Below are 12,479 nucleotides of genomic sequence, written 5' to 3'. Positions count from 1 at the left end.
GATTCTCTTAGCTTTTTCTTGTCTGTAAAGCTTTTGATTTCTTCATCAGTTCTGAATGAGATCCTTGCCAAGTAGAGTAATCTTGGTTGTAGATTTTTCCCTTTCAGTACTTTAAGTTTATATCCTGCCATTCCCTGCTGACCTGCAGAGTTCCTGCTGAAAGGTTTCAGCTGTTAATTGTATGGAGTTTCCCTCGTATGTTACTTGCTGCTTTTTCCTTACTGCTTTTAATAGTCTTCCTTTGTGTTTAACCTTGATTAGTTTGATTAGTGTGTGTCTCAGTGTGTTTCTCTTTGGGTTTAGCCTGTATGGGATACTCTGTGCTTCTTGGACTTGATTGACTATTTCATTTCCCATGTTGAGAAAGTTTTCATCTATAATTTCTTCAAAAATGTTCTCTGACCCTTTCTTTTTCTCTTCTTTTGAGATCCCTGTAATTCACATGTTGGTGCATTTAACATTGTCCCAGAGGTCTCTAGTACTATCCTCAATTCTTTTCATTATTTTTCCTTTATTCTGCTCTTCACCAATTATTTCCACCATTTTGTCTTCCAGCTCATGTATCCATTCTTCTGCCTCAGTTATTCTACTATTGATTCCTTCTAGAGTGTTTTTAATTTCAGTAATTATGTTATTCACCTCTGTTTGTTTATTCTTTATTTCTTCTAGGTCCTTGTTAAATGTGTTGATTCTTGCATTTTTTCCATTCTATTTTCAAGATTTTGGATCATCTTTACTATCATTACTCTGAACTCTTTTTCAGATAATTTGCCCGTTTCCTCTTGGTTTATTTGGGCTTGAGAGTTTCTACCTTGTTCCTCCATTTGTGCACTGTTTCTCTTTTCATTTTTCTCTGACTTACTGGTTTGAGGTCTTCTCTTTGCAGGCATTAGCGCCATGTTCCTTCTTCCTTTTGTTTTCTTCCCTCTGCAGGTAAAGTTGGTCCAGTCATTTTTGTAGGCTTTGTGTTGGGGGTGACTTGTGCCTGCATTCTGGTAGGAGGACGTGAGTTGTTTTTTTTTTTTTTTTTTCCTCTCTGATGAGCAGGATTGTGTGAGGTGGTATGTTTCAGAGTGTCTGTGGAAATCCTATCTGCTGATAATTGGGTTTGTGTTTTTATCTTGCTTGTTATTTGGGTGAGGCGTTCTGCGCTGGGCGAGACTGGCAGTCGAGTGATGCTGGTCTTGTGTACAGATGGAGGCCTTCCTGGGAGTTCTTACTAGTACTCCCTGGGGTCACGAGTTCTCCAACAGCCTAGGGTCCTGGACTGAGTGCTCCCACTCCAAAGGCTCAGGCCTGATCTCTGGCTATGTGACTGAGATTCTACAAGTCATTTGTTATGGCATTAATTTCTGTTAATACCATATAGAGCACTATATATAAATGTAAAATGTATAGAAAAATTACTTGTGTTAAAATGGTAGAATTATGGAAGAAATCTTTGATATGGTGGTATTTGACAAGGTCCTGAAGAAGTTGAGGGAATTGCCCTGCAGATTAGATACCGACTAGAAGAGAGCTTCAGGCAGAGGAAACAGCAAGTACCCTGAGGCAAAAGATTATTTTGAGAAAGAGAAGCCAGTGTGACTGAAGGCTGGTAAATAAGGAAAAGGTGGTCAGAGAAGTAAAAGGTTAGAATGATATGGTTGGCAGAAAGATGTTGGACTTAGGGTAGGAACAGACAGTGAAGACCTTGTATGCTGTTTTAAGGGCATTGACTTGTGTGAGTGAGATACGTGTGATAAATATTATGTTTATGTTATTATGTTACTGATGTGATAATTACTGTTATTAAAGCCATCTTTTTACTCACTGAATTCCTTTGCTCAGCCTAAACCCTAAAATTTTCTTTTATTTATAATATGTAGCTACTTATAAGCTCATTTCTACCATAAATAATTTTAAAACAAATCATTAAATAATATTTTTACACTGATATATATTTTCAAAGTTACCAACTAAAAGTTTTGGCAAAATTTGTCAAGTTGCATACAACAAAATCCAGCTAAGGTGCCATTACGCATCCGGGCATTGCACTTTAAATAAGATAGAAATAGGTTGAAAGCAAAATAATAGAAAAAGAGATGCCATGATTGTGTAGCTATATTAATATCAGGGAAAGCAAGTTTCAAAGCATAGAATATAACAAGGGATAATGAAGGTTATTTTATAATGATAAAGTTATCAAGTCATCAGAAGAATATAGTAATACTAAACTGTTATACATGTAAAAGCAGAGTTTAAAAATACATTATGTACCTCTCTCAACAGCTGACAGAATACTAGACAGAAAAGCGGTAGCAATATGGAAAACTTGAACAGCTTTATTAAATAACTTATTTATAAAATAACTTGATTACATTCTACAACAGCATAGTACATATCTTTTAAAGTGCACACAATTATACTAAGGTAGATAGATCAAACTTGTCTCAAATAATCTATAAATATTTATAATTGTTAGCAATTAGTAGCAAAAAGATTTTAGGAAATTTAAAATACTTGGAGGTTAAATATCTATTTTTAAATAAATATCTACTTTTAAATAAAATATGGGAGTAGAACTATGGGTGGAGGTTCGTGACATTGTACAGGAGGCAGTGATCAAGACCAATCCCCAAGAAAAAGAAATGCAAAAAAGCAAAATGGTTGACTGTGCCCTCCAAGAGCCTGTTTCCCAATCCTGTGTAAATCATTTCCCTTACAACTATACAGTGGAAGTGAGAAATAGATTTAAGGGACTAGATATGATAGAATGCCTGATGAACTATCGATGTAGGTTTGTGACATTGTACAGGAGACAAGGATCAAGACCATCCTGAAGAAAAAGAAATGCAAAAAAGCAAAATGGCTGTCTGAGTAGGCCTTACAAATAGCTGTGAAAAGAAGAGAAATGAAAAGCAAAGGAGAAAAGGAAAGATATGCCCATTTGAATGCAGAGTTCCAAACAATAGCAAGGAGAAATAAGAAAGCCTGCCTCAGTGATCAATGCAAAGAAATAGAGGAAAACAATAGAACGGAGAAGACTAGAGATCTCTTCAAGAAAATTAGAGATACCAAGGGAACGTTTCATGCAAAGATGGGCTCAATAAAGGACAGAAATGGTATGGACCTAACAGAAGCAGATGATATTAAGAAGAGGTGACAGGAATACACAGAAGAACTATCCAAAAAAGATCTTCATAACCCAGATAACCACGATGGCGTGATCACTCACCTAGAGCCAGACATTCTGGAATGTGAAGTCAAGTGGGCCTTAGGAAGCATCACTACAAACAAAGCTAGAGGAGGTGATGGAATTCCAGCTGAGCTATTTCAAATCCTAAAAGATGATGCTATGAAATGCTGCACTCAATATTCCAACAAATCTGAAAAACTCAGCAGTGGCCACAGGACTGGAAAAGGTCAGTTTTCATTCCAGTCCCAAAGAAAGGCAATGCAAACAACGTTCAAACTACAACACAATAACACTCATCTCACACAGTAGCAAAGTAATGCTCCAAATTCTCCAAGCCAGGCTTCTGCAATATGTGAACCGTGAATTTCCAGATATTCAAGCTGGTTTTAGAAAAGGCAGAGGAACCAGAGATCAAATTGCCAACATCCGCTGGATCATAGAAAAAGCAAGAGTTCTAGAAAAACATCTACTTTTGCTTTATTGGCTATGCCAAAGCCTTTGATTGTGTGGATCACAACAAACTGTGGAAAATTCTTAAAGAGATGGGAATAGCAGACCACCTGACCTGCCTCCTGAGAAATCTGTCTGCAGGTCAAGAAGCAACAGTTAGAACTGGACGTAGAACAACAGACTGGTACCAAATTGGGAAAGGGGTACGTCAAGGCTGTATATTGTCACCCTGCTTATTTAACTTATATGCTGAGTACATAATGAGAAACGTTGGGCTGGATGAAGCACAAGCTGGAATCAAGATTGCTGGGAGAAATATCAATAACCTCACATACCCAGATGACATGACCTTTATGGCAAAAAGCAAGGAAGAACTAAAGAGCCTCTTGTTGAAAGTGAAAGAGGAGAGTGAAAAAGTTGGCTTAAAACTCAACATTCAGAAAACTAAGATCATGGCATCTGGTCCCGTCACTCCATTGCAACTTGATCAGGAAACAATGGAAACAGTGAGAGACTTTATTTTCTTGGGCTCCAAAATCACTGCAGATGGTGTTTGCACCCATGAAACTAAAAGACACTCCTTGGGAGAAAAGCTACGACCAACCTAGACAGCATATTAAAACAAAGGTCCGTCTAGTCAAAGCTATGGTTTTTCCAGTAGTCATGTATGGATGAGAGAGTTGGACTGTAAAGAAAGCCAAGCACAGAAGAATTGATGCTTTTGAACTGTGGTGTTGGAGAAGACTCTTGAGAGTCCCTTGGACTGCATGGAGATCCAATCAGTCCATCCTAAAGGAAATCAGTTCTGAATATTCACTGGAAGGACTGATGCTGAAGCTTAAACCCCAATACTTCGGCCACCTGATGCAAAGAACCAACTCATTTGAAAAGACCCTGATTTTGGAAAAACTGAGGGCAGGAGGAGAAGGGGATGACAAAGGATGAGATGGTTGGATGGCATCACCAACATGATGGCCATAAGTTTGAGTAGGCTCTGGGATTTGGTGACGGACAGGGAAGCCTGGCTTGCTGCAGTCCATGCGGTCGCAGAAGGTCGGACATGACTGAGTGATTGAACTGAACTGAGCTGATGGGAGAAGAGAATATCAAAAAGAAAATTAGGAATTAGTTTAGCTGAGTAAAAATCAAAACACAGCACATCAAAATTGTGAGATACTATGAAGAGTTAAAATCAATGTAAATGGTTAGCAGAATATAAATGGATGGAATCTAACTGCAGCACACTTAATACACCTTTAGAAAAACAGTTTTCTAAAGTTGATATGCAAGGTAACTTTATTAGTGGAGTACATGAGGCAAGAAAATATCTTTTTAAGGATCATACATCAAAATGGTTAGATCTCCAGAAAACTTGTCCAAATCAGTCTTGTTCTCTTGAACTCCAGGTTTTACATCTTGGTCTTACAAGTCTAGTTAAAGTAATGACTTGAAATTGAAACTTGGGGAGCTTAACTTAATTTATCTTTTCTCCCATGCTTGTATTACTAGTAAACCTAATGTGCAAGATTTGATAAATGATGGTGTAAACCTAGGTTTGCATTTAGGAAAAATTTAGACTCAAGAATGGCAAATATCTAGTAGTACACCCACTATTTTTTGAAGTTGGTATGGCAAGTCTTTCCTAGGAAGAAATATCTTATTTGTCTTTAATACTAATTCTGAAGTTTTAATTCCAGCATAATTCCTGATAATCTACCTGTTGATGAGCTGCAGTTTATTACTATCTTTTTGTCCAATAAATTGAGAAACTTCTTATGTACAGAGTTGTCAACCTGCTAATCACTTTTAATGTGTTGTTTACTCCAGTTAATGACTGGATGTACTTAATTTCATTCCGGATATATTACATTTTAATTCTAGATGAATTTGTTCTCAAATCCTTAAATCTGTAATTTATACTAAGTAATTTTGAGAAAAGATGAAGAAGCATAAAAGATGTCACACTGAGAAAAATGATTGCCTGAATTATTTGTTATTTGCCTTAAACCATTTTTTGAAGGAACACAGTTCATTAAAACAAAATAAAAATGTCCTCAGTTTGTTAATATATTTCATCTTATACTAAATAATTGCTATAAAATGTGAATGAAGACAGTCATTAGTAGACTTTAGGCCAGACCCAGTTGAAATGATGTAAGTTGATAATGACTTTCATCAATGTTTTTTATGTGTTCAGTTATTTTTACATAATTAGGCTAATACTATGTATACATTCTGATAAATATATTAAGTAATGAACACTTTCCAATGTCATCAAGTATTTTTCAAATACTAGTTTTTATTGTTATATAATATTTTATTGTACTCATGTACCATAATTTAATTAGCTAATTTATATTATTTTATGGACATTATCATAGGGGCTTCTCTGGTGGCCCAGTCGGTAAAGAATACCTGCAATGCAGGAGACCTGAGTTTGATCCCTGGATGGGAAGATCCCCTGGAGGAGGGCATGGCAACCCACTCCATTATTCTTGCCTGGAGAATCCCATGGACAGAGGAGCCTAGCAGGCTGCAGGCCATGGGTTGCAAAGAGTCAGACATGACTGAGCAAACAAGCACAGCACATATACATTATATATAATTTCTATTTTTATTAAAGGAAAAAAAAATAGAGGAAAACATCAAATGGGAAAGACTAGAGATCTCTTCAAGAAAATTAGAGATACCAAGGAAATATATCATACAGAGATGTGCACAATGGACAGAAACAGTTTGGCCCTAACAGAAGCAGAAGGTATTAAGAGGAGGTGGCAAGAATACACAGAAGAACTATACAAAAAGAGATCTTAATGACCCAGATAACCACAATGGTGTGATTACTCACCTAGAGTCATATATCTTGGAGTGTGAAGTCAAGTGGGTGGGCCTTAAGAAGCATCACTGCAAGCAAAGCTAGTGGAGGTGATGGAATTCTAGCTGAGCTGTTTCAAATCCTAAAAGATCATGCTGTGAAAGTGCTACACTCAATATGCCAACAAATTTGGAAAATGCAGCAGTGGCCACAGGACTGGAAAAGGTACGCTTTCATTCCAATCCCAAAGAAGGGCAATGTCAAAGAATGTTCAAACTACTGCACAATTGCACTCATTTTTCATGTCATCAAAGTAATGCTCAAAATTCTCCAAACTAGGCTTCAACAATATGTGAACTGAAAACTTCCAGATGTTGAAGATGGGTTTAGAAGAAGCAGAGGCACCAGAGATTAAGTTGCCTATATCTGTTGGATCATAGAAAAGGCAAGAGAATTCCAGAAAAACATCTACTTATGCTTCATTAACTATGTTAATGCCTTTGATTATGTGGATCACAGCAAACTGTGGAAAATTCTTCAAGAGATGGGAATACCAGACCACCTTAACTACCTCCTGCGAAACCTGTGTGCAGGTCAAGAAGCAACAGTTAGAACCAAACATGAAACAACAGACTGGTTCCAAATTGGGAAAGGAGTACGTAAAGGCTCTATATTGTCACACTGCTTATTTAATATCTATGCAGAGTAAATCATGAGAAATGCTGGGCTGGATGAAGCACAAGCTGGAATCAAGATTGCCAGAAGAAATATCAAAACCTCAGATATGAAGATGACACCACCCTTATGGCAGAAAGTGAAGAAGAACTTAAGAGCCTCTTGATGAAGGTGAAAGAGGAGAGTGAAAAAGCTGGCTTGAAACTCAACATTCAAAAAACAAAGATCATGGCATCCGGTTCCATCACTTCATGGCAAATAGATAGGGAAACAATGGAAACATTGGCAGACTTTATTTTCCTGGGCTCCAAAATCACTGCAAAGACATTGCTTTGCTGACAAAGGTCCATCTAGTCAAATCTATGGTTTTTCTAGTAGTCATGTATGGATGTGAGAGTTGGACTATAAAAAAAGTGAGCCCCGAAGAATTGATGCTTTTGAACTGTGGTGTTGGAGAAGACTCTTGAGAGCCCCTTGGACTGCAAGATCAGAACAGTCAATCCTAAAGGAAGTCAACCCTGAATATATGTTGGAAGTATTGATGCTGAATCTCCAATGCTTTGGCCACCTGATACAAAGAGCCATCTCATTAGAAAAGACCATGATGCTGGGAAAGATTGAAGGCAGGAGGAAAAGGGACAACAGAGGATGAGATGGTTGGATGGTATCACCAGCTCAAGGGTCTTGAGTTTGAGCGAGCTCCAGGAGATGGTGAAGGACAGGGAAGCCTGGTGTGCTGCAGTCCATGGTGTTGCAAATAGTCAGACACAGCTGAGTGACTGAACAACAATGAATTTCTTAATATTGCAAATAATTTTAAATGAGCAAGCCTTAATAATCTCTTGATTATTTCCTTAATTACATCCCAAGAAAAGGAGTTACTGAGTAATATGGCTTGAATATTTTTAAAGCTTTTGGCACATTAATCAAATTACTTATAAAAATATTGCACCAGTGTATACTCTACAAAAATTTTGTCCTTGTAGTGTACTTGCCAACACTTGAGCTTTATCATTTCTCATTCTGCTATTCTGAAGGACTAAAAGCATATCTTACTTTTTTAAATTAACATAACCATTAAGGATGATACTATCTTTTATGTTTCGATAAGCATGTACACAATCTATAGTTATTTTAATGTTACTATTTCATTTCCATATTTGTGGAAAATATTTTTCCAAATTTAATTTCAGTGGCTTTTACCTTTTTTATGATAATTTTTATATACAGAATTTTTTATAATCTAACATATTTTTCTAATCAGACTTAATCTTATTTTTCCCTTTGTCTTGAATTGGCTTTCTTTTTTCAATATTAGTTCAACTCTGAATGTAATTAACATAAATTTAGGCTGGATAAGAATTAAAGTTTAAACTTTTTTCCTCCAAAAAGTTAATCATTTTCCACTAGCCCTGTCTATTGAACTTTTCCATCTCCCAGTGTTCTATGATAACCACCATTTAGATTTGTTTCTATATTTAAATGATTTAACTTACTCCTACGTCTTTAAAAATCTTAGTTTTGAGTAATATATAAAACAGTTGGAAAACATTTTTGAGTAGTATTTACAAGAAAAAAGATACAGAGGTATGGTTGATTTATTTCTGAATTCTGGCATAAAGAATGATACTCATCTATATTTACAAATGAACAATAAGTTAACTAGATGTTAAATTCTTAGCAGAACAGCCTTTTCCTTCAAAATTCTATATATTTTGGTCCATATAGGAGCAGATCATTCATGATACATTATTCATGTCTAGTATGATTTTTCCACTTAATCTCTTTTAGCACAGTGATTTATGCATGTTTGGTCTCCCCTAACTAGATGATAAGCTCCTTGCCTTCAGTAAGTGTTTCTGAATGAGTGAAGGAATGCCCTTTCTGTTTATGCATTCTACTTCATCATTAGCCTTTTTAAAATAAAATCTTGCAGTATTTTTAAATTGTCCTGTATCACCTGGGAAAAATCATTTTCTGTATATTATAGTAAGGAAATGTTGACCATCTCTGTGGTTCATCCTAACTTAGAAGTTTTTCTGTCTATGAATCTTGGTGTGTGTGTGTTTATAGTATTTAAGAAATTGTCCAACCCCACTAAGTTGTTCAGTTCTATTATTTATTTGCTTACATCCGTAATTACCTCTATTACATAGCATTTGAAGAATTATAGATATGTAGTCTCATAATCATAGGAGAGGCACAGGTCTTATGTTTAGTCTCAAGTATAGTCCTTTAAAAAGAGCATGGCCTGTACTCTGGAGTGGAATAAAGGAGAAGCATTTACTGAAAAATAACTGCCAGTAATGTCTGTAACTTTGTTGAAAGCTCAATCCAAAGCTCATTAAAGATTATGCTGTTTAATTGTCTTTATTTCTGTTCTTTTAAATGAATATAAATGTCATTTTAAAAAAATGACTATTTCTGTTTAATTGTCTTTATTTCTGTTCTTTTAAATGAATATAAATGTCATTTAAAAAAAAAAGACTATTTCTTAGACCAGTCTTAGGCTTACAACAAAATTGAGATGAAGGTACAGTGATTTCTCATATACTCCCTGCACCAACACATGCATAGCCTCCCTCACTATCAACCCTGAAGAACTGTACGTTTTTACCAAGGGTGAGTCTGTGTTGACGCCTCTAATCACCCATGCCCATAGTTTACCTTGGGGTGCACTCGATGATTAGCATTCTGTGGACTGGGCAAACATACAGTGGCATATACCCATTATTTTAATAACATGCAGGGTGTTTTCACTGCCCTAAAAATTCTCTGTTCTTCCTATTTATTATCTCTCTCTGTTCCCTCATCCCTGCTAACCACTGATCTTTTTACTGTCTCCACAATTTGGCCTTTTCCAAAATGTTATATAGTTGGAATCATAGTATGTAAAGTTTTTTTTCAGAATGATTTCTTTCACTTAGATGTATGCGTTTAAGTTTTCTCCATGTCTTTTCATGGCTTGATAGTTCATCTGTTTTTAGTACTGAATAATATTCAATTGGGACAATATACCAGAGTTGATTAGTCCATTCACCTACTAAAGGATATATTTTTGTTGCTTCCAAGTTTTGGCGATTATGAATAAAAGCTTCTATAAACATACATGGGCAGATTTAATGTAGTTATGAAAAATTTAAAGGGCTTTCCCAGTGGCCCAGCTGATAGTCTGCCTACAATGCGGAAGACCTGAGTTCAATCCCTGGGTTGGGAAGATCTTCTGGAGAAGGGAACGGCTACTCAGTCCGGTATTGGCTCTTTATTTTGTGTAGTTTCCTGTTCAAAGATATTATTATACATTAAAAGTTTCTTTTTTTATTTAAACTTTATCTTATCAAATATTGGTTTAAGTTTAATTACTATAGATTAATAAAAACATTTTTACTAAGAAGCTTATTCTTGACTAATTATTTTAATTGAAACTTTAATGAAGTAAAATTCTGATTATCAGCCACACTCTAACTTTCAGTTAATTTGAACATATGCACATTCATTGTTAGCAACAACTCTTGGAGTTTTTGAATTCAAAATTAAAGGATTTTTTAAAATAATAGTATAATTTGATACATTTATACAGTAAGTGATTATTTTAAAATAGTTGTTTTAAGATAATAGAAATTAATATTTACAATAAAAATGGGTCATGGAAGCATAATTTATTGTCTATGGTTAGATAATGAAAATAGAAGGCAGATATAAAATATTTGATAAGGAGTAAATAATCTTTGTTATGTCTAATTTTAAATTAGTTGAAAAATAAATGCTTTGTGGTATATCTACTTTATGGACTGTTATTTAAAAGTGTCATTATTAAAAGGATAATATCTAATAAAAAATCACTATACTTTGTTAAAGAGATATCTTTTTAATCTTTTCTACATTTTAAAAAATCCATATATATTTATTTATATTTTGGGGAAGTGAAGTGAAGTCGCTCAGTTGTGTCCAACTATTTGCGACCCCGTGGAGTGTAGCCTACCAGGAACCTCAGTCCATGGGATTTTCCAGGCAAGAATACTGGAGTGGGTTGCCATTTCCTTCTCCAGGGGATCGTCCTGACCCATGGATCGAACCCAGGTCTCCCGCGTGGTAGGCAGACACTTTACCATCTGAGCTACCAGGGAAGCTACAGGCCGGTAGCATGTTTTGGCGGGGGCGGCGGGGGGGTGTTGAGGAATAATAGAAGAGAAATGAATCTAGGCTTTAGGCTTTATTTTAATTAAGAATGTTTTCCTCCCAAATAGGCCATTGATTTATCTGTAAATTTGTCTTGATTGAATGATTTATTTTAGTAACACTTGTTTTAAAATTTTAAATAATTCCTCATAATTAACTTTATATGGGTAGTAGTTCAAAATCTTAAATTTAACCATTAACATAATTGGTTCTGAACATATTTTCGTCAGATATTCTGTTTGTATCTTTCTGAGTAATAACTTGTGAAGTCTATGCTTTTTTTTTTAAATCTAAAAAAAGATGAGTGGATATACATAGTATATGTGTAAGGATTCACCTTGCTATACATCTAAAACTAATCCAACGTTATCAATCAACTATACTCCAGTAAAAATTTAAAAAGAAAAATACAATCTTTTCTAACTTTAAAATCAACATATTATCAATTGGTGGATGGAATAGGAACGTTTTTGCTACTCATTGTAGGGTAGGAATAGTAGTCAAATGCATGAAGATATTAATTAATGCAAGCACACTAGCTTTGGAGATTTTAATTTCTCCTGTTCTAGACCTGCTGACAGATACAAATGCTTGGATGGATAACAGAGTGTTATAGGACATGAAACTCAGCCTTTCTACACAATAATCTTGTAGTTGCGAAGTCTTGTCCGACTCTTTGCAACCCCATATAACTGTAGCTTACCAGGCTCCTCTGTCCATGGAATTTCCCAGGCAAGAATACTAGAGTGGTTCCAGTGGAGGAGTCCCTTCTCCACTACACAGAAATACATTAAATAAATTATTTTTCCTAGAATTTATAAATCATGCAAAATTAATTACTGAGTAAATGAGAGTTCTGAAAGTTGCTGTGGTACCATCTCTGTGTACCAGCTGAAATAGCATACTGATTAAGAAATTGTCAGTAAATCTATCTGTCTCTTAAGGCACAATAGCACTGCCAGGAAATATTACAGAGAAACAAATCATCTGAGTTTATTATCTGACTCCAACACTTTGTGACCTTGGGCAAGACCCTTAACCTTACCATGCCTCCATTTTCTGATTGTAAAATGGGGATATAACCAACTTCAGGACTGTGGTAAGCATAAAATTGGCCAATACATGGAAAGCATATAACAAATTTGCACACGACTTTGTTGTTTTTGTTATTTGTTCCACATA

General features: G+C 35.5%; 1 protein-coding gene across 3 annotated transcripts in view; it reads left to right on the top strand.

Annotated features, from left to right (window-relative positions):
- Positions 1-12,479, top strand: part of DYNC2H1 (dynein cytoplasmic 2 heavy chain 1) — a 388,761-nt gene that overhangs the window by 349,627 nt on the left and 26,655 nt on the right. The gene's annotated exons all lie outside the window — the stretch shown is intronic.

This window comes from Cervus canadensis, chromosome 11 (assembly GCF_019320065.1).
Source record: "Cervus canadensis isolate Bull #8, Minnesota chromosome 11, ASM1932006v1, whole genome shotgun sequence".
Taxonomy (NCBI): Eukaryota; Metazoa; Chordata; class Mammalia; order Artiodactyla; family Cervidae; genus Cervus; species Cervus canadensis.
This window is presented reverse-complemented; position numbering and strand designations above follow the sequence as displayed.